At 41.1% G+C, this 23,516-nt stretch overlaps 1 protein-coding gene across 5 annotated transcripts in view; it reads right to left on the bottom strand.

Annotated features, from left to right (window-relative positions):
* The window catches only part of ANKRD6 (ankyrin repeat domain 6), a 165,567-nt gene that overhangs the window by 55,266 nt on the left and 86,785 nt on the right, over positions 1-23,516 (bottom strand). For 2 of the 5 annotated variants that reach the window (XM_075126573.1, XM_048845019.2), the window contains exon 2: positions 5,380-5,486. The exons of 2 other annotated variants lie outside the window; for them this stretch is intronic. The gene's annotated coding sequence lies outside the window, so the exon portion shown is untranslated. Of the gene's footprint in view, positions 1-5,379; positions 5,487-15,368; positions 15,453-23,516 lie in introns of those variants that run through there. One more of the 5 variants, XM_075126574.1, reaches the window with a different exon arrangement.

Raw genomic sequence — 23,516 nt, 5'->3', positions numbered from 1 at the left:
AGTCCACATTTTGAAATGTTACTGTATTGAACAGGATTCCTGTTTTTTATATATACACTGGATTTGGGATTCATCATCTTCTTACAAGTCTAGGACAATCTGGAACATCTGAGACTATTTTTTGTTTTTATTAATTCTTATTAGTTACCCTGGTTGCCAGTCAGTCAGTCTCCCAAAGTGTTCACAACTCTTGTTAGGCAAAGTAAATTAAACTGATTTGTGCTACCCTTCTCTCACATCTGACAATTGCTTGCTTCCAAATCAACAGTTAGGCATGCCAGCCACAAACATAAGGAGCCAGCCAAGGCAGCTTCTCCTGCTGCTAGCTGAACTCTTCATCAAATAAGGTGCTGTCATCCTAGCACCACTGTCAGCTTCGTTAAATTTAAGCTCATCTGACTGACAGTTCTCAAATCACACCTTGTTACCACCCACCCCAAAATTGTGAAGTGGTGTCAGCCAAGTCTGAGGGCTTGGCTCCACTTACTTTTTATAGCGCTCTAACTTGCTGGCTCAGGGGGGTGAAAAATTACCCCCCTGAGCGCAGCAAGCCAGAGTGCTTTAAAGCGCTAGTGTAAACAGTGCCCCAGCGCTGGGAGCCATGCTCCCAGCACTTGGAGCTAATCCCCTCATGGAGGTGGATTACCAGGAGCGCTGGGAGACTTCTCTCCCAGCACTCGTGCTCAACCACACTCGCACTTCAAAGCGCTGCCGTGGGAGCACTCCCGCAGCAGCGCTTCGAAGTTTCCAGTGTAGCCATGCCCTAAACTTTTAAACAGAGGCAGACACACATTCAGATGGGATTATATGGGGATCAAGGTTGCAATTTAGGCTATGGCTACACTTGCAGCTGTAGAGTGCTTTGGGTTAAACTAGCCTTCAGAGAGTGTACTAGGGAAAGTGCCGCAGTCTGTCCACATTGACAGCTTCAAGCGCACTGGCATGGCCACAGTTGCAGCACTTGCAGCGGCACTGGGAGAGGTGCATTGTGGGCAGCTATCCCGGCGTTCAAGTGGCTGCAATGTGCTTTTCAAACGAGGGGGGTCGGGTGGAGTGTGTTGTGTGTATGTGGGGGGAGAGAGAGTGGGTTTTTGGAGTGCTGAGAGTGTGTCGGCATGCTGTCTTGTAAGTTCAGACTCAGACCCCCCCACCACCACCACCCCTGCCTCTCACTCACTCACTCAAAGCAAACAGTAAACGTTTGTCTGATCAGATAAGCAGCCGCTGTCTGAAATGGAGCTTTGAAAGGACACTTCCTATTCCTGCAGCAATTTCACAACAAAGGGAAGAATGACCACTTGGCTTAATTACAGGTTTCAGAGTAGCAGCCATGTTAGTCTGTATCCGCAAAAAGAAAAGGAGGACTTGTGGCACCTTAGAGACTAACCAATTTATTTGAGCATAAGCTTTCGTGAGCTACAGCACACCTCATCCAATGAAGCTGTAGCTCACGAAAGCTTATGCTCAAATAAATTGGTTAGTCTCTAAAGTGCCACAAGTCCTCCTTTTCTTTTCACTTTGCTTAAGGGGATTATGGGAAGTTTCCGGAGGTCAATCAGAGCACAGTAACTTAACTCCTTGTTCACACTGACCCTGGGGCATCTCAGCCAATACGCAACAGCTGTTATCCCTCTCAGGGAGGTGGAGTACCAGGAGCGCTCCAGCCAGGGAGTCAAAGTGCTCTACGTGCCTTGCCAGTGTGGACAGGGAGTAAGGTAGAGCGCTCTGGGCGGCTTTACTGCGGTATAATGTGCAAGTGTGGCCAAGCCCTTAAACTCATCACTGAAATGCCATTGATCTTCTTGTACAGACAGCTGCTTCCTCCTCCTCCCCTCACTCCCACCCCCACACACACTTTATGTATTTTCTTTCTTACCAACCTGACGCCCTGACTTTCATTGCCCTTGGGAAAAACCTGTGTAAGGGCAACATACTCCACATTGATTCAAGAGCATATTTGTTTATAAATGCTCTGACTGCTGTGCTGCACCTTCCATAATATTCAACATTATTAGTATTTTATATGTAGCGTTCATCAGGTTATCTTCTTACTATAATTAAGTTTCAAAACTTTGTTTCCCCTCAGCTCCTTCAAAACACACACACCAGTGCGCGCATACGCTCTTCAAAGACAGTCTATAAAAGCAAGCTTACCTCTCAGTGAGCATTTTCTAGCCAAACAATACTGATATAACAAAACAAAATACGTTATTTAATACGAAACAGTATGTGTGTGTAAACACACATGTTAGACATTTGGGTGTTCATTTGCGTATTAACAGCCAGAATGTTCTTCCAGCTCACTGCTATTTCACAGAAGTGTTGGGGTCTGAGCCCTGGGAACTGACCCAGACATTTGGTTGAGTGAGAACAGAGCTCTTTGTGCTTTGCATGCATGCAGAAATTCAAGCACAGTGGGATTACTAGATGTTGAGAAATCTCCCTTACTGCCATCATCTTCTGCATTAGATTCGGCTACTGCAAAATTAGGACCTTATCCAACTGCCACTGAAGTCAATGGCAAAACTCCCACAGAATTTAAAGGGAGCAGGATTGGGCCTACATTTTAAAATCCTTTCCAAAATTCATTTCTCTTCCTCTTGCGCCTGCTATTTTGCCCCTGCTTTGTTATTCACAGATTCTTCTCCATGGCAAATTCTCTCATTTGAGTTCTTTGCTTTGCTTTCCTCCAGATGACAAAAATGGTTCTGAAATGAATGAGTTTTATTTCTGGATAAAGTCTCCTTCTGGGAGTGGGTAGTGTGTTGGATTAAAGCAATGCTGGTATCAACCTTTCACCTTCAAGAGTCTGCGTTCCAATGTCAAAGTGAAAATGACCACAGTGGTCTTATTCTCTTCCCACTCACTAGTGGACAATAACCCCCACTGAAAAGCTACCTTACAAGTTGATGTAACTCTTCACCTTCTGCAGCCCGCACTTAAGAGAGACCCAGGACAGAAACAGAGGAATGTTGCAGGTCAGGACTGAGGAGCACTGAAAGAGATATGTGGGGAAGCTTGCAAAGCAGTGGTCTGCACCAGCACTATCAATCTTTCACTTTCAAAAGGCCTATCTTTAGCCAATGGTAAAGAAAAAAATAGTAAATTTTGTGAACATTTTAAAAAGTAATGACATACTGGAAAAGATCAGGAGAGAAATATGATCATAGAGGCGTAGATTTTAAGGCCAGAAGGGATCATTATGATAATCTAGTCTAATTTACTATATAACACATGCCATAGAAACTCACCCAGTAAATCCAACATTAAGACCATAATTTCTGGATGAATGAGAACAGATGTGCATCAGTGCAGCATCAGGAGACATTTGACTGTCAGAACAGGAAGAAAGGCTATATCTGCATTCACATTCTTTGAAAGATCTTCCTGATGCCAAAATAGCACTGAGTATAATCTCCATGCCACTGACCTTCTCAAGATCCTATCAGTATCTTGTAAATGGTGGTGGGACAGCCCCAAGAATCCAGCCACAATTAACATCCTTTGATTTCACGTAAAGATGCAATGAATGGGCTATGCCAGCTTAGCGATCCAGGAGTAATTCACTGAATAAACATGAACATCTGAGCTGGTGATTCTAGCCTGGTTCTTTGATGCTAAATCAGATGCAGGTGGAAGTAGTGCTGAGGCAATGCTCACAAGTCCTAGGAAGTGGGCAGATGATTTGCTTTACGGCATCAGCAATTCCTGCCAGTGTTTTCTCGGGGAAATAGAGGTGTTAATATTTATATTAGTACAGTGCCCAAAATGTGCTAGGCACCGTATAAAGATAGTAGCAAGAACCTAAGAGTTCTGAAGGGAGCTCTGCCTGTATCCGCAACATGCTGTAGAACTGCAATAGGTTACATAGGCTCTGAGTTGTATTTGTAAACAAGGTGGCAAGAAACTTACTGGAAGGACACAACTGCATCTCATCAGAGAAAAGTTGTTTCACACTGAAAGGACAGGAATATGTGTAGAGAGAGAAAATTAGTGATTTTTTCATTGGCACTCTTTCCTGGGACTAAAGATATTTGTTGAATGATGCTTGCTCCATGACCCAGACTGCTCTCTGGATTGGTCACATTTGTCAGATGATCAACTTTAGATGAGAATACACCTCACCGGTTGTAAACTAGTGACTGAAATTCAGAGGGGAAGTGTCTCTAATATATTTTACAAGTGGACAGTTTTGCATTAGGTGTGGCTCATGGTGTTAGATTTAAAAAAGAAAAGTGCTGAAATGCACTTCTAGTACTTCCAGAAGTGATAGTACTGGAAGTGCTGGAACACCGTTACAGTTCCCAAAAGAGTGCCGGAATGGTGTTCTGGAGCATTCCAGCATGACTCAAGCCCTGATCATATCCAACACACAGCATTTCTAGTGGTGTCACAGTGTATGATGTCATGATCAAGATAAGAGAAAGCACAAACATTCAGCGAGCTGCCACACCTTGGGAAATTCTGAAATGAGAGAGCAAGAAACCGAATGTGTGTCAGTGTGGAAAGTTTTCAGAGTAACAGCCGTGTTAGTTTGTATTCGCAAAAAGAAAAGGAGTACTAGTGGCACCTTAGAGACTAACCAATTTATTTGAGCATAAGCCATCCGATGAAGTGAGCTGTAGCTCACAAAAGCTTATGCTCAAATAAATTGGTTAGTCTCTAAGGTGCCACAAGTCCTCCTTTTCTTTTAGTGTGGAAAGTGTATGTACACTTTTCTGTCCAAAGCAGCAGTTATATTAGAAGTCAATGTAATAATAATTCTCACTGATGGAACTGGATGTGCTCATTCTCCCTCACCTTCACTTTTCACTGAGCAGCTGTCTGTCACTGCTGAACAGAAAAACTGTGTAGATAATTCAAATGATCGTCTGTTTTAGGGCCCTATTAGATGTTCATTGATGTCAATGTATTTTGGATTAGGCCCCTAAGCAGTAGGTGACCTACTGGCAAGTGAACTAAAATCTTCTCTGAATTGATCCTAATATAACAACATCCAACCCTCATTTCTGGAAACAGAGCTTGGCTATTACATTATACAGTTCATGTGATGCCCAGTGTCTTGGATTATACTGTAGGAGGGAATACTGAAGGAATACTGGATGGCTCAGGGGGTTTGCTCATCTATTATAGAATCATTTGCCCCTAGGTCACAGGTTCAAGTCCAGGCCAGGTTAATAGCAATCCAAAATTATCATCTCATGGCTGCGTAGGGTCCTAAGCCAAAATAATTGAAGGTCTCCATTCAGCTCCAAGTAAAGAAGTGACCATAAGTCAAAATACAGCACCACAACATACATTAATTGATACCCTTGTAAGTAGTTTCAGCAGACAATCAAAGAAGCCAGCCTTGAGGCTAGACTAGTTTATCACCCTTACCTGTTGCCCTGTGGGTCAGGGCTGAGGTACATTGGCATGGAAATGAGGTTGATAGAGGATTTGAAGATTGCAGTGCTGTACAGTAGACATTCACTTAATTCTTTTCCCTAAAATAACACATAAGATCATGACTACCCTTGATGTGTTTATGCTGTGTACCACACTCAGTAAATACATTAACACAAAGCATTAAGAGGTGATGTAAACAACAGGATGTCCATGACATTGCAAACTATCTGTACCAAAATTACTTTTAAGTAACACCTCTGTTATAAATGTTAATTGGAAACCATTACTATCTGTTGTTCTCTCATTAAATGTTCCAAAGAAATTCTAAATCTTTGAGCCTTAACCAATCTTTTATAAAAGCAGCATGATAAATTCTTATTGTCTTTTTTCCTGGACTTATATCTTTGATCTGAAAATCTGGGTATCCCCTTTACCTTGTGATGTTCACCTCAGATCATGCAGCGCCTGAGGCAAAATTCACAATGCTTGAGAAGTACTATCTTAACACTAAAAAAAGAACAGAAGTACTTGTGGCACCCTAGAGACTAACACATTTATTAGATATGTTAGTCTCTAAGGTGCCACAAATACTCCTGTTCTTTTTGCGGATACAGACTAACAGGGCTGCTACTCTGAAACCTATCTTAACACTGCATTTCCTGGATTTCTAACTTTTTATATTTTTTTGACTAGATTGTCTGAGAGGTAATATTTCTGCAAATCATTGATATATGCCTGCAACTTTAACTTCAACTTTATTAAGTTTGTGTGTGGGAATGTAGGTATACTATTAAGTGAGGTGACGTTAACAGTAACTACTGCCAAAAATAAAACTTCTGCTCTTCTGTGATTTGACTTTCATTGTCACTGTGGCAAGTTGTCTGTCATGTCTTTGTGACAAGCTATAATATGATCCTTTTGGCTTGTCATTCACTGCTACTACACTATAACTCACCAAACAGAAGATTTCGTAAAAGTAATATTTCAGAATTGTGTACGGGTTATTCTATAATTATCTAACGTCTTAGGACGATTTACTCATGGTACAAGGTGTTTACAGTCATTAATAATCCTTGTGATGTTTTCTCCCTCTGACTGCCAGTCACTTTATTATCTCTTTCTAATTTAGGCCTTTCCAGTGGAAAGCTAGTAGTTACTGGATCTTTAGACAATGGAAAACACTAGGAGCTGTCTCCACAGATTATATTAATGTCTTACCTTGGGCAGATACTCATTATTCATTAGTACATACTGGAGGCTCAGAGTCAGGGATGTACCAGTGCAAACTGGATTGGGGGCTTATTTCGCTGACAGACACTCCTGTTGCACCACAGAGCAAATTACATTTTCCATCTAATTTTTTATTTTCAAAGCAATTCTCTACTCTGCTAACCTCAGGATGAGGTATCTCAAGCACTACTTCTTTTGGCGTTGCTGCTCTTTACTCTAACACACGCAACCGTCCAGCCAGTACTCAAGAAATCTGCATTCATCACTAGTGTCCCAGTACTGTCAACCTGAAGCATTCAAATATCGTAAGTCAGGCCCTAAAAACATGAGAAAAGGAGTACTTGTGGCACCTTAGAGACTAACCAATTTATTTGAGCATAAGCTTTCGTGAGCTAAAAATCAAGAGATATTGGAAAAAATAAATTTGGAGTTATTTCTATTTGCCCTCTGTTTGCCCTTCAAGTTGCACTTGCTTAATGTTTTCAAGTTTTTCTCCACCCCCACGAGGACTTGAAACGTAATTTCAGCTTTCATTTAAAAAAGAAAGTATCATGCAATGACTTTCATTCCAGGAGCTGGGGCATTCAGAACAAACACCAAACACTGTGATACTTACAATACATTCACAAGAGCTGGCAACACGGAATTCTTGCAAATTACCACCCAGTTTCTGACCTTCCTTTCCTCAGCAAACTAACTTGAGAAGATATATAAGAACTGGTTACCTCCCTGACTGCCAACATCCTGAATGCCTCCCAGTCATTCCATTGCACATACTCAGCATTTGATGCTATACTGGATGGCTTCCTCCTGTCTTTCAACAACATTACTCCCATCCTCATCCTACAGGACTTGGTCACAGCATTTGATACTGTAGACACTCCTGCCCTGCTTCCAAGAGGCTGCAGGAGTGAATAACAATGTGTTGCAATAGCTTGGTCTTTCCTTGATGACTAAAATGAAAGAATTCTTACAGACAGTTGTTCATCCATGACCAGGCCCTCACCTGCATCCTGCATGGTTCAAATCTCTCTCCCTCCCCATTCAATATTTACATGAAGCCACTGGGAGAAATTAGTGAGACATGACGGGCTGATGTGCCAGCCAATAGCATGTGAATGACACCCAGCTCTACACCCCCCTTTTATCCAACGTTAACAGCAGCCTCCCCCAGCTTTCCAAATGCCTGGCTCAGGCCAGCACTTGGTTGAAGGGCAGCTGGCTGAAACTGAACTCCGACAAAACTGAGGTGATGCTGGTAAGAAAAGAAGTGTGTTTTGAAAAGCTCCCCTTCACTACTACAGGTCCCACCAGAAGGGATCTGCCCTCAGACTGTTAGCCCAGTTCATAGCCGTGCGGGTCATTTTGGATTTTGCACTGCACTTAGACACTCAAATAGCAATGGTGGCAAAGAACACCCATTTCCACCCATGGCTAGCTAGAACATTATCCCTGATTCTTTCAGGCACAGATTGGCCATGGTTGTCCAATAGCTCGTTACCTCCAGGCTCAACTACTGTTCCTTAGAATGAGGAATGAAACTCAATGTCCTGAGGAAACTACAGCTAATCCATAATGCAGTGTCTCATCCACTCATGAATACAGGCTACTGGGAACACATCATCAAAATCCACTACTCCCTACACTAGCTACCCATTGAACACAGAATCCAGTTCAAGGCTGCAGTATTGATTTTCAAAGTCCTGCATGATATTGACCTTGGTTATCCAAGAGATTGCCTCTCTTTCTGTGATGACCACCTCATATGATAGCTTCACTCCACTAGAAAATTAAGCTTTCAACAAAAGAGGGGAATACTCATATCCTCAGGAGAGAGAACTTTTAGATTAGCTGGGCCAAGACTCGAACTCATTTCCAGATGAAATATCACAATCTTGTCTGCGTACAGAATTACATGAACTCTCTCAAAACACATCAGTATTTCTCAAACTATGCATTGTGCGTGTATATAGGCGTGCATGCACACACATATACCCTACCAATAACCTTTAAACTTGTTACTGTCGGTTGGGCTGGAAAAAGGAGATCTTTCTGTATACAAGTTCATTTTTCACAGAAGGCACTCAGAAACCAGCATGATGGGACACCGTATAAAAATGAAGAAAACTAAAGATAGATAACAAATGCTTAATATCGAAATCTTGTCAAAGATTTTTGACTGTTCTATGTATTTTACTCTGCCATTATTCCTGGCTGCTTATGAGTTTTTTGTATTAAGTTCCTGAATTAAGAGTCACCCTATGGAAGAGCCTTTTCAATACAGTCATTTTTTGCATATTTAAATTAGCAAGGCAAAACAATATCATGGCAAAGGAATAACGATCACCATGTCAGCTATCAGCCATATAACAGGGACCACGTCGTAGTTTTCTTTTCAACACAGTAATAAGAACATTTATTTTACATTTCACGGATATCATCCTTCCAAAACAGAGTGAGATTTATTAACTCTTTTCTGCCCTGGATACAGGAAGAATGCCCATGCCCGTCAAGTAAGCGAATGGCTCCGGTAAAAACTTTTTCCTTTACTTCACTGGATATTTCATACTCCTCAAGAAAAAGGCTTTATATGTTGGTCCAAATCTAACCACCACAAAATGTGTTCTCATTATTTTTTCTCCGATGTCCATGAAATGATCAGATACAATTGTTATTTGGAGAATCAAATCTAACTATGAAGAAAATCTGCCATTCCAAGCAGAACTAAAGAGCATGGCTATCCCAGAATTTTAAATGTACTAGACTTCTAGAGAAAGGAGTTTTCTCAGATGAGTGACGTTATGTATAGAATCACACTGAACCTCAGAAGATCTCAGATCGTGGACACCTCACAGTCCAAAATAACTATTTTAAAAATATGTTGGTGGGGGGTGTGATACTTTTTAGCTCCCCACCACTACATAACAGCAGCATCAGTGAAACACCATTGCAATGTCCTTTTTAGAAACGTCACCTCTCAGAGGCCATATGTACATAAAGTCAGAAACATGACATTCTTCCACACTCCTGAGTGCAAATATGTAGTAATACACCATGTGTTTAGCCCAAAAACCTCAATATTTGAAAGGTATGGGTAACCTTGCTCTCACGGCATCTTGCAGGGATCATAGTTGAGACATATGCCTCATGTAGAGGTCCCGTCCAAACCAAGCATGGACATCCCCATTAGAAAGTGATACTATAACCCATTCAATAGAAGCATAGCTTCATTTTTAACAACAGTGATTGGGGGGTTAGGAAATTTTATTGCGGAATAGCACACTTTTCTTGAAGCTAGAAAGTCCTGCATAGACGAGACTATGGATCAAAGCTTTTGACCAACTTTTAGACAATTTGAAGAAAGGGTCACAACACTTAAGAATAAGCCACATACAGCAAGGCAAAAGTTACAGGAAGTTGGCATGCCTGCCACCCCTTCTCCCATCCTTAGCTCTCTGCAATAAACTATAAATTATGAGGACGCATATTTCTTAAATCAAACTTGTATCTGACTGGCTCCCATTACCACTTCCCAGCCACAGCCTTCATCAGTCATATCTCCCCCTCCATTTTGTACTGATTTAAGTACACAATCCTGCTTCAAATGTGTAGCTAGCAGGCCTATCCACTGCAATGCACTCACCATCTGAGTAGTCAGGATTATTAGTGGGGGCTGTGATGCTCTGTACCTCGGGGGAACACACAGCACCCCCATGTTCATCCTTCTAAAATGATTGTGTGGTATCCAATGCAAAGTTTGTCATGTTGGGTGTCTTCGGAAGGCTCACAATGCACTGAGCATTGTTGTTACAATGATGTTATAGTAATTGTTGTTACAGTAATGTTATAGGTTATAATTTCATGTATATAGTTATGAGGCTGAAAAGGTATCCTCATGGCTTAAAGCAAGTCCAGGCAAAAACTCTCCAAGAGCAGAGCAGCAGTTCGCACCTCATCAGGGCATGTATGGGACAAACCCAGCCCAGCCTCACAGGAAGAAAGGACACTGGCCTAGGCAACAACAAAGGATCGGTTGGACTCTCGAGTGAGTCACCCCCCTTCCTTTGGTCAGTTTGGGACTGCGATGAGGTAATGCTCATCTGACTCTGAAGGGGGGTGGGGGGAGGTGGAAAAGCCAGGAGGGAAGAAAGGACATGATGGAAGGGAGAGACATTTGCCATGCTCTCTCTTCCACCTCCATCTACAGACGACACCACCAAGCGACTGAAGCGCTGATCAAAGGGGCAAGCCTGCCTGAAGGGCAACCAGCCAGCCTGTGATGAGAAGCATCTAAGTTTGTAAGGGCATTGAAAGCATTAAGATCAGCTTAGAATGCGTTTTGTTTTAATTTCATTTGACTAAATCTGACTTGTTATGCTTTGATTTATAATCACTTAATATTTATCTTTGTAGTTAATACATCTGTTTGTTTATTCTATCTTAAGCAGTGCGTTTGGTTTGAAGTGTGTCAGAGACTCCCCTTGGGATAACAAGCCTGGTACATATTAATTTCTTTGTTAAATTGACGAACTCATATAAGCCTGCAGCATCCAGTGGGCATACCTGGACACTGCAAGACAGAGGTTCCTAAGGTTGTGTCTGGAACCAGAGATATTGGCTAGTGTCATTCGGTTACACAATCCAAGGGGCAGCTTACATGCTAGAGGCTGTGTGTGAACAGCCCAGGAGTGGGAGTTCTCACAGCAGAGCAGGGTAAGGCTGGCTCCCAGAGTCAAGGATTGGAGTGACCTAGCAGATCACCGGTCCAGATAACACCAGAGGGGAACGTCACAGGGGCATATCTAGGGCTGCAAACTTTCTAATTTCAGAAAACTGAACACCCTTGCCCTGCCCAGTGCCCCGCCCCTTCCTCGAGGCCCTGCAAGGCCTGAGGCCCCACCTCCGTTCACTCCATCCCCCTTCCCTCTGTCGCTTGCTCTCCCCAACCCCCTCTCACGTGCTCATTTTCACTGCAAGGCCCAAACAGGTATATTTATTGTTTTGACAGCCGTATTATGCGAAGTTCAGGTTTTATTTATTACAGGGTGCTAGAGCTGGAAGCAAAATTGTCAAAAAGGGTAACTTAAAAAAAAATGAAATTTCACAAAGGTTTTCACGATTCTTTCCCTCCCCTCTTCCCCATTTTTCATAACCAGCTCCATGTTTTTTGTTCACTAAAGTTATTGTAATTTTATGTGTGGAATTAGGACCACATGTTATCACAGCTGCAATGGGTCCAATAAAGGCCCACTCCCGAAGCCCAAATACAAATCCATAGAGCACAACCACAGAAAGGCACACCTGGTCAGTGTGCTGACCGGAGCCATCAGGATTCTTTTTCGACTGGGTGTTCACCTAGTCACCCTAGGCATATCTGCAGGACACAGTTACTTATCAGGTAACAATTTCTTTTTAGTATCTGAAAGTTAGTAGAATAGGCAAGTTCTGTAGGTGATTCTGGGGATTCATCTTCTTGGGAATCATGGGGCTCTGACGTTTTGCACATTTTCAAACACTAGGAAGCTCAGGGGAAGGGATTATAGGTTTGCCTACTTGCTTTCAGATGACATCTGCCCAGTGGCTAAGATCGAGAAATTTGTTGTGCAACTTAGGTAATAAAATACTGATCTCAGCTTCCAGGACTCACACATACTCCTCAGAGGAGGCTTCACTAATGTTTCTAGTCTCTACCTTACTCATTATATTTGCATTCCCCTCGCCCCATTTCCCCCAAAAAGTTTACAGTAAAGAGACACAGTAAAGATTACATTTATCTTTCCATAAACACCCTTCAAACAATAAACAGAGCTGGTGGATGAGAAAAACCAAAAGAAAACACAGATAAAACAAAACTAGTAGGTATTCCACAGCTCATTCTGTAGCTAATGCCCTGTACTATCAGCAATAAATCAATTTCTAGCCTGACAAGTCTTCTAGATCTTGAACAAAAAAATCCTATTTCTTACCTCTCTTTAAATGAAATGAAGTATGCAGCTTTACACACTGCTTTAAAAGAAACGGTTTCCAAGGAAATACAGGCCAATAGTGGCTTTTATATGCAAGGACTAAGCAAATTAAATGGACAAAGTGGTTTACAGCTTCTTGTAACATGTGAGTGTGTGTATACACACACACACATATATACATACACACACACATACTGAATATGCCACAACTGATAGGAATCTTCTCCAGCCTTTCATTGTTCTTGGTAAAAATACTCTACCTCTACCCCTAGGAGTGCAGCATCTATTAGGGAAACCATGCTGGCCAAACTGATCATTTATATTTGTTACTTTTGTGTATTGCTGTGTCTGTTTTCAATGGTCCAACACCTCCCACTTCCTTTATCATGAATGTTGGTACACCCATCAAAACTTAATATACAGCTAGACTCCTAATTGGATCAGCATAAATAATATGTTATTTAAAGAGCTGCTTTTCTAGGAACAGTACTTCTTTTTGGCAGGGTGCATAAAAATCTATGATTTTTTTTAAACAAAAAAAATTGGATTTTTTTTGATAAAATGCTTTTTGAGGAAAAAAACCTATCTCAAGATAGTTTTAATTAAGATACATTATAGCTCAAAGATATCCCATTATGGAATAGGGATTATAAATTCTAATTCTATAGTATGAGACAATATATTCATGTAATGTTTAAAAAAAGTTTTGTAAATGAGTTACAATAGTTCATGGATTAGGGACCCAATCTGATGGGGTTCCAGGGGCTTCTGTATAGATTATTTAAGTTCATCTTTCTATCTACCCACTGGGATAGAAGTCTTCAGTCTAGAAGATACCATCACAGATGCTTAGTTTTGCAGTTCTCAAAGTGTGGATTTGTGTCTCCAGAGATAAAATGCTTGTTAACAGCAAAAATGGTTTTCAATAAATAAATAAATAATATATAGCGGTGACAAATAACAGACCTCAACCATATTGGCCCTTTGCAAATTTGTGTACACAGTCTCAATCCCTTACCTCTCTTTAAGTGCAAAGTTTCAAAAAGTTCAATGGATAGAAGATTGTTGGGGGCGGAATAGATCTGGACAAGCAGAACAAGTCAGGAGATAAATGTGAGAAGGGCGGGACAGGAAGTAGAAACAAAAGGGAAACTGTTTGAGCAGCATATTCCAGAAGTCTTGAGGTCTTTCTGAGTATAGCCTTCATTGATTTGAGATCTACCATACCATTCTCTCATGAGAAGGGAAAACCTATAATGGCAGCAGGCTGTAAGAGAGACCCAGTTCGGGAATATTTTAATGAAGTTCCTCTACCTGTGGATAAGACAGGGATGCAAAAAATGCAAGGCCTGGTTGCTCGAATGAAACAACATCATGAGACGTGTTCCTTCCCAGGAGGAAGCTGTGCTGAAGATGATAAAAGGAACATGTCTGAACATGCAGGATCTTCAAGTTGATAAACTTTTTTATTTCATAATTCTTTCTTAAGGACTGCCTGTCTTCCTTCTGGACTATTCTTGAAGTCTCATGTTTGAGCAACAAATATAGTCGTTACTCTATGATACTATCTGTTTAGATGCAGTTGTGATAAAAAATAAATAGCTGAAATAAGCAGATCTTCCTTTTATAATTTCACCTTTGAAGTAGTACCAAGTGTCAGTGAATGCAATGAGTAATACTAAATGAGCAGTATGGTAATAATAATTAAATAACTGCATTGACTTATTTTGTTTAGGAGAATCCATCCTCAACATATAGGATTCTGAAGACTATCCACCTTGAAGATGACCATCATTTTCCATAGTTTCAGAGTTATCTGCCAATGATAGTGTTTCAGTCACATCATGTATGTCAAATAGCCACACTGTATCACCTGTAGCAAAAAGAAAATAAGATCTCCATCATTCAGAAACAACCATAGATAAGTTTGTGATAAGAACCAGCAGATGACAAAAAAAAGGTAATTGATGAAAAAATTGCCCGGTTTGTTTATGGAACAAACTCTCCTTTCCATTTGATTAAGAACCCACACTTCATTAACATGGTTCAGTCATTAAGACCAGGATACCGGCACCCAATGGAACAGATGTCTCAGGCAAATTGCTGGATAAAGTGTATGAAAGAGAAATTGAGCAGTGTTGCAAAAGGTCTAGAGGGTGAAATTGCAAACCTGAGTCTTGATGGGTGGAGCAGTCTCCACAATGATCCTGTTGTATGTGCTTGTGTGACAACAGAAGAAGGGAATGTCTTCCTTACAGAAACAACTGATAGATCAGGAAATGCACACACAGCAGAGCACTTACAAGAAGTAGCAGTAAAAGCTATAACAAACTGTGAAAAAAAAATTCAAATATCCAGTACACAGGTCAGATAATGCTGCAAATGCATCCAAGATGAGAAGAAATTATTTAGAAGAGAGTGAAGACATTGCCAAGCTAATAACATACGGTTGCAGTGCTCATTTGATGCATCTCCTAGCCAAAGACTTCAGTGTTCCAGAAATAAAGGTTAATGTTGTTGAAATTGCAAAATGCTTCCGTAAAAGCACTTTGCGGCAGCTGCTCTGAAAAAAGTGGGAGGAACCAAGCTAACTCTCCCACTAGACGTGCGATGGAACTCAACAGTGGACTGTTTTGAGCACTACATCAAGAACTGGCCTAATCTGATGACAGTTTGTGAACAAAATCCTGAAAAAATAGAATGCAGCACAGTCTGAGGGAGGAGATTGGCTGCTGGGGTCTCTGGGAAGGGGAGAGGGTAGGGAAGGGGGAAAGAGAAACTCACCTGCGAGTGTAACTCTCTCCCCCGGTGTGAGGTGAGGCAGGCTCGGCGGCTGCAGTATCCTTTGTTGCCCCCCATAACATCCATTCTTCTCCCCCACCCACATGAAGCGCCCCTCCCCCCCCATGGAGCACCCCTCTCTCCCCCCTCCTCTCTGGCAGGCCTGGGTTGGGTGAGGGGAAAGGGGGGGGGCTGACTGGCTGTGTGCTGAGGAATGAAAGTGAAAGTAACTCACTTCCTTGGCAGCCAGCCAGGATTGGAATGGTCACAGTCAGCTGGCTAAGCCAGATAGCATCATTAGCATGTGTGAAAAATCAGGATGGGGGTTGGGGTAGAGTGACCAGATGTCCCACTTGTATAGGGACAGTCCCAATTTTTGGGTCTTTTTCTTATATAGGCTCCCATTACCCCTCTCCCCATCCTGATTTTTCACACTTGCTACCCGGTCACCCTAGGTGGGGATAATTGGTGCCTATATAAGACAAAGCCCCAAATATCGGGACTGGCCCTATAAAAACAGAACATCTGGTCGCCCTAGCTGGGGAGCGCGTCTCTCCCCCGGGGCTGGCAGCGATCCATCTCATCCGGGGGGGGGGAAGCTGCACAGGGCAGGATGAGCTGCTGAGGCTCCGTGGGTGCCCCGTCCCTGAGATCAGATGCTGTGCTAACTTCACCATGGTCCGTTGGACTGGCGGTGGTGCCCATTGGTGTGTGATCAGACCTGAGGGTTTGCTGCTGCTGTTGCCACTCTGCACCCCAAGAGGTGGATTTTGGGGTACTGCAGTTTTCCATCTATCTCCTCCTCTACTACAGCTGTTGGACCAGCAGGCTGGGGGGGGTGAGTGAGCCAAGTATGAAAGCAGTACTGTGTTGCCATTTAGATTGTCATTTAACAACTTTGTTTGCCAAAAATGCTTGCTAACAATCCTGAATCCAATTTCAATTTAAAAAAAAAAAATCAGTATTTTAGCCAAAAACAGAAAATTAAGTTGTTGACAATTATTTGTGACAAGTTTGGTTTGGGGCAGGAAGTGAGCCAGTTTTCATCAGAGAAACAAAAAATGTTGAGTTTCAGAGGAACAGCCGTGTTAGTCTGTATTCGCAAAAAGAAAAGGAGTTCTTGTGGCACCTTAGAGACTAACCAATTTATTTGAGCATGAGCTTTCGTGAGCTACAGCTCACTTCATCAGATGTATACCGTGGAAACTGCAGCAGACTTTATATACACACAGAGAATATGAAACAATACCTCCTCCCACCCCACTGTCCTGCTGGTAATAGCTTATCTAAAGTGATCAACAGGTGGGCCATTTCCAGCACAAATCCAGGTTTTCTCACCCTCCACCCCCCCACACACAAATTCACTCTCCTGCTGGTGCTAGCCCATCCAAAGTGACAACTCTTTACATAATCAAGTCGGGCTATTTCCTGCATAGATCCAGGTTTTCTCACATCCTCCCCCACCCCCATACACACACAAACTCACTCTCCTGCTGGTAATAGCTCATCTAAACTGACCACTCTCCAAGTTTAAATCCAAGTTAAACCAGAACATCTGGGGGGGCGGGGGTAGGAAAAAACAAGAGGAATATACATCTGATGAAGTGAGCTGTAGCTCACGAAAGCTCATGCTCAAATAAATTGGTTAGTCTCTAAGGTGCCACAAGAACTCCTTTTTTTTTTTTTTTTAAATGTTGACTGGCTTTACAATAGCCCTGTTACTGCTAAATAGAGCCCTCCAACAATTATAATATGGTCATCTCCTTACTAGTGTATAGAGTGACCATATGTTGTACTAAGAGTCTCTTGCTTTTTCCCCCCAGTGAGTCAGTATAGCTTTTGCCAGCCCAGAGGTTGGGCAGCCAATGTCTTACATTTTCACAATGTTTTGTCCAACTTTCATAAAGTAAATACACAGTTAATATGAGTTAAAAAGGCCAAGGACACTTCCTTGTGAAGAATCTGTGCAGCAGATCATGCGAGAGCTGTGAAAATGTCAGTTTTTGATGGAACTTTAGAGGCAATGATTTATCATGTATTTCTGGCAGTGCCCAAAATGAGCTGCTATTGCTAATGTCTTTCCAAACAAAAATAAGGCACAATAGGACTTCTGTAACAGTTCTGTGCTGCCTTAATCTAGATGAGATGATTCTGTGCTGACTTCATTTTGGTCACTTTCTGCTTTACCTAGGAGTAAAACTAGGGCTATATTTTGCCACTGTTTGGAAACCCAGCTTATTAAACTGGATAATGCCATTGATCTATTTACAGTATACGGTTGATATAGAGTTGTAACTAACATTAAGACTGATGCCCACTATACATTTAAAACTAAAAAGTGGCTTTGTAAAAATGACATGGGTTTCCAACTCTACTGTGTCTCAGTCAGGGTGGAGCGCCTTGTGAGGTGTCTTCACACTAGCTCATGGTCACAGGCTCATGACTATCCTATATTAACAGGTTTCAGAGGAACAGCCGTGTTAGTCTGTATTCGCAAAAAGAAAAGGAGTACTTGTGGCACCTTAGAGACTAACCAATTTAGTGAGCTGTAGCTCACGAAAGCTCATGCTCAAATAAATTGGTTAGTCTCTAAGGTGCCACAAGTACTCCTATCCTATATTAGTTATTTTAAATAATATTTCTGATAATTTAAACAGTTATTTCTTTAAAAAGCACCCTTATAAGTTATGTCGTGTTGAAAACAACTTTCCAGGTCACAAAAAAGAAAATGGAAAGATGAAAGAGGATTAGCTGTACAAGCACAGAAGGGTTCTATACTTAAGTTTGTAAGTCATGAAAACAACAAAGTTGATGAAGATCATCAAGTAACTGCCGAAGAAAATTTTTATGCAGACGAAGCTCAAGAAACGCAACAACACACAGAACAATCATTTGAAACAGATGCAGTCACAAAACAAGAAATTACAACAGTTGAAACTGTACTAGCATGGGATATAGATGACATTGTCACATAGCCACAATCTTTAAACAACAGATTCTGTGCCATTATACTTGAGAAAGGCCCTGGGAGAATAAAAAGTCTTGAATATCCTAAAGACATTAGAGGTAGGAAATTCACAGAAAACAATTACTATAAAAGACTTTCTAATGGTGAAATTGTCAACAGATGGTGGCTTGTGTACTCTAAATGCAAGGATGCTATATTTTGTTTCCCATGTAAGCTTTTCAATAGTTGCAATTTTAAGATAGCAACCATGGATATTAATGATTGGAAAAATCTTAGTCACATATTACCACAACATGAAAAGGCACAACACCACACTGAAAGTATGCACAAATGGTGTGAGCTGCGTGTAAGGTTAAAAAAAAAATCAGATCAGACAACTCTTGATGCCCAAAATTAAAGATTGTTGGAGTCACAGAAGCAGCATTGGCGTTGTGTTCTTGAACATCTATTATCTATTGTTGAATATCTATCAACAAAACAAACAATCTTGCTTTTAGAGGAAGCACTGAGAAATTATTCCAGCCCCAAAATGGCAATTTTATGGGCCTTGTACAACTGCTTGGAAAATTTGACACAGTGATGAGTGAACATCTCCAAAGAGTAACTAAAATGAAATACATGACCACTATTTGGGACCAAGAATTCAAAATGAACTGATCATGCTAATGAGTGATAAAGTGAGAGACAAAATTGTTTCATTGGTTACTTTGGCAAAATATTTCGCCGTAATTCCAGATTGCACTCTGAACATAAGTCATCAAGAACAGATGTCGTTAGTAGTGAGATTTGTTGACATTAGTGATTCAGCACAGATTACAGTTAAGAAATCATTTATCACATTTTTAGAAGTAGAGGACACTACAGGTTTTGGACTTCTTCAAGCTCTCCTTGATGAACTAAAACAAATGGGATTGTCAGTAATGAACATTAGAGGACAAGACTAGGATATGGTGCCAATATGAGAGGATGCATTTCTGGCATGCAAGCTAGATTGCTGGCAGAAAATCCACTAGCCTTTTTTGTTCCGTGTGCATGCCACAGCCTTAATTTGATTTTGTGTGATATAACCAAGTCTTCCGTAGAAGCTATTTATTTTTTTGGTTTGCTGCAACGCATTTATATGCTCTTTTCAGCTTCCACTCAACAATGGCAAATATTCAAAGCACATGTCAATGGTATTACCGTTAATCCTCTATCTGAGACACGCTGGGAAAGCAGAGTAGAAAGTGCAAAAACACTGAGATATCAATCTCAGGAAAAAGAAAAGGAGTACTTGTGGCACCTTAGAGACTAACAAATTTATTTGAGCATAAACTTTCGTGAGCTACAGCTCACTTCATCGGATGCATGTAGTGGAAAATACAGTGGGCAGATTTTATATACACAGAGAACATGAAACAATGGGTGTTACCAGACACACAGTAACAAGAGTGATCAGGTAAGGTGAGCTATTACCAGCAGGAGGGGGGGGAAGGGGAGAAACCTTTTGTAGTGATAATCAAGGTGGGCCATTTCCAGCAGTTGACAAGAACATGTGAGGAACAGTAGGGGGGGAAATAAACATGGGGGAAAAGTTTCACTTTCTTTGTGTAATGACACATCCACTCCCAGTCTTTATTCAAGCCTAAGTTAATTGTATCCAGTTTGCAAATTAATTCCAATTCAGCAGTCTCTCATTGGAGTCTGTTTCTGACATTTTTTTGTTGAAGAATTGCCACTTTTAGGTCTGTAATCGAGTGACCAAAGAGATTGAAGCGTTCTCCAACTAGTTTTTGAATGTTATAATTCTAGATGTCCAATTTGTGTCCATTTATTATTTTACATAGAGACTGTCCAGTTTGGCCAATGTACATGGCAGAGCGGCATTGCTGGCACATGATGGCATACATCACATTGGTAGATGCGCATATGCCATCATGTAAAAGATGCTTTCCTGCTGGTAATAGCTCACCTTTCCTGATCACTCGTTACAGTCTGTATGGTAACACCCATTGTTTCATATTCTGTGTGTATATAAAATCTCCCCACTATATTTTCCATTGTACGCATCCGATGAAGTGAGCTGTAGCTCACGAAAGCTTATGCTCTAATAAATTTATTACTCTCTAAAGTGCCACGAGTACTCCTTTTCTTTTTACGGATACAGACTAACACGGCTGCTACTCTGAAACCAATCTCAGGAAGTTTACGAAGCACGAGTTGCTATTTCGGAAGAAGCCAGAGATCCAAAAGCTAAAAGTGAAGCACAGTCATTGGCCTCTGAAATATCCAGCTTCAAGTTTCTAATGTCTGTCGTAATCTGGTATGACATTCTTGTTAAAATTTCAAGTGTAAGCAAAATAATGCAGAGTCCAATGATGCAGCTGGATTCAACACTTACCTTACTAAACACCACACAAGACTTTTTAGTGAAATACAGAGGAAATGGATTCAAAGCAGCACAGGTTACAGCAAGACAGCTTGCACAGGCACTCGGTGTAGAACCAAAACTTCCATGTCCGAACGTGAAACGAGTTTCAAGGCAAAAACAGCAAGCGGAATATGAAGGCACAGATGAGCCCATAGACGATCCAGAAAAGAAATTTGAGGTTGAATTTTTTAATGTTGTGATAGATAAAGCAATATTTGCCGTTGAAGAAAGGTTTAATACCTTACAAGCACACCATGAACAGTTTGGATATTTGTATGACATAACTAAATTCAACGAAATAGGAAAACAAGAGCAGCAAATAACGAAGTGCATGAACTACAGAGCCTCCTGAAGCACGGTGATAGTTTTGATTTAAATGGACTTGAACTGTATGAAGAATTGAGTACATTGTCATCAATGTTGCCACATGCAAAATCGGTGATGGACATTGTACAGTTTATTCATATCAGCAAACTTGTTGATATATATCCTAATGTGTACATTGCCACTCGTATTCTACAGACAATTCCTGTAACAGTAGCATCAGGAGAACGATTGACTGGTCTTGCTATTCTCGCAATCGAACAAGACATCACTTTGTCTTTGTCATACAATGACATTATTACTGATTTTGCAGCCAAAAAAGACAGAAAGATCACTTTTAATTAAAAACAAATCCTGGTTTCAATACCTCTTCATAGAAATTTCCAATAAAATGTTGACAAATTTAAAAAAAATATATTTGCATCATTCTGTCAATAAATCAGATTTTTTTTCTATAGCGCTACTTCTTTAGTGCTAAGTCCATCAGCATTACAGTGTCCTTAATTAAGTTAAACTGTTTTTACTAAAGTGCATGTGGCAAGTTTTCCAGTACTGTAAGCTTATGTTTGTGTTGCTAAGAGCAAGTCAGGCATAGGGGCACCAGTTTAATAATCCCGCCTAGGGCACCATAAATCCTAAAAATGGCCCTGACTCCAGGGATCATTTGGCTAGAGCTGCTAGTTCATTAAGCATGGTGAGTAAGCAGCCAGCACATTCACTTAGTCTGTGGCACACCTGAGCTTTAACAGCCACAAGGCAAAAGATCAAAGGCTATTCCCAAACCTAGATCACCAGCGCCTCTCCCTACCATGTTCCATCTAAGCCACCAGGGTTCTCATTCAACAGTTTTCTTTACAAATTACAGTAATTCTCTCAACATCAAAGCCACAATTCTTCGAAGTCTACATTTACATAGAAACTATACCCTCTGAGAACCAAGAATTTTACACATCTGAAAACAAAATAAACATGTCACTTCATTTTTATGAATTAGACAAAAATGACCATATACTAAGTCGCTCTTTACTTATCTCCACTGAGACAACACACAAAGCTTCAGGATCTCTCAGTTTCTGCTTCTGAACATTTTACAAAACATACCTTGCAGCACACCCCATGATCAGAGATGAGTGGGATATACACTGCTGAAATGTATAGCCTGCAAGCTGATTCCTGACTTTAATCTTTTCTTTGCCAACAGCAGTCATAAGTCACTGTACTGTAGCATGACAAACTGCATAAGTATGATCAGGAGCACATTACAAATGGACTGTCACAGCAAACAGAGAAGTAACAGGAAATCTAACACCTGGGCTTTTTGCAGTGTATGACTTGCTGAATATGTATGTGAAAAAACAATCAATCATTTCCTTCTGAGGTTTTTACAACTGCCGCCCACCTAAAAATACAAGTTTGAACCAAGATTTTCCGAAATAGGGAGAGCTGACAGTTAGGTTCCTAAGTAAATAACGACAGGTTTCAGAGTAACAGCCATGTTAGTCTGTCTTCGCAAAAAGAAAAGGAGTACTTGTGGCACCTTAGAGACTAACCAATTTATTTGAGCATGAGCTTTCGTGAGCTACAGCTCACTTCATCAGATGCATACCGTGGAAACTGCAGAAGACATTATATACACACAGAGACCATGAAACAATACCTCCTACCACAGTCAGGGTGGATGTGGCCCATTCCCAACAGTTGACAAGAAGGGGTGAATATCAACAGAGGGAAAATTACTGGGCCACATCCACGCTGATTAAATTGGCCTTATTAGCAATACAAAAAGTAATTTTCCCTCTGTTGATATTCACCCCTTCTTGTCAATAGTTGGGAATGGGCCACATCTACCCTGATTGAATTGGCCTCATTAGCACTGACCCCCCACTTGGTAAGGCAACTCCCATCTTTTCATGTGCTATATATTTATACCTGCCTACTGTATTTTTCACTCCATGCATCTGATGAAGTGGGTTTTAGCCCACGAAAGCTTATGCCCAAATAAATTTGTTAGTCTCTAAGGTGCCACAAAGACTCCTCGTTGTTTTTGCTGGTTTTTGAAAGTGCTAAGTAATGGGAGCTGCTGAGTGCTTGGTTCTTTTACTGTTTACAAATAGAGACACTGGGTCACAGGGCTTAAGTAGCTACAGTTTAGGGAAGATTTGGGTCTTTCTGAACCATTTTTTGGGGGCTATTAAGAAATGCATCTCTTATCTAAGTTATGGCATCATCATGTGTACATGTTGCTGTCCTATTGTCACTTCCACTGTCTTGTGTTTATACTTATTATAACTTTTCGTCTCTCTTAACCTAGATTTTTGTACTCTCTGAGGCAGGGAACAAATCTCTCTGGCTCTTCAAAGAATCCAGCACATTTTTTGGATAAGCATAAAGACTTGCTGCTTACATAGGGCATGCTGCATACTCAGCCAGGCCCCTGACCCCCACCCTG

This window comes from Caretta caretta, chromosome 3, assembly GCF_965140235.1.
Source record: "Caretta caretta isolate rCarCar2 chromosome 3, rCarCar1.hap1, whole genome shotgun sequence".
NCBI lineage: Eukaryota > Metazoa > Chordata > Testudines > Cheloniidae > Caretta > Caretta caretta.
This window is presented reverse-complemented; position numbering and strand designations above follow the sequence as displayed.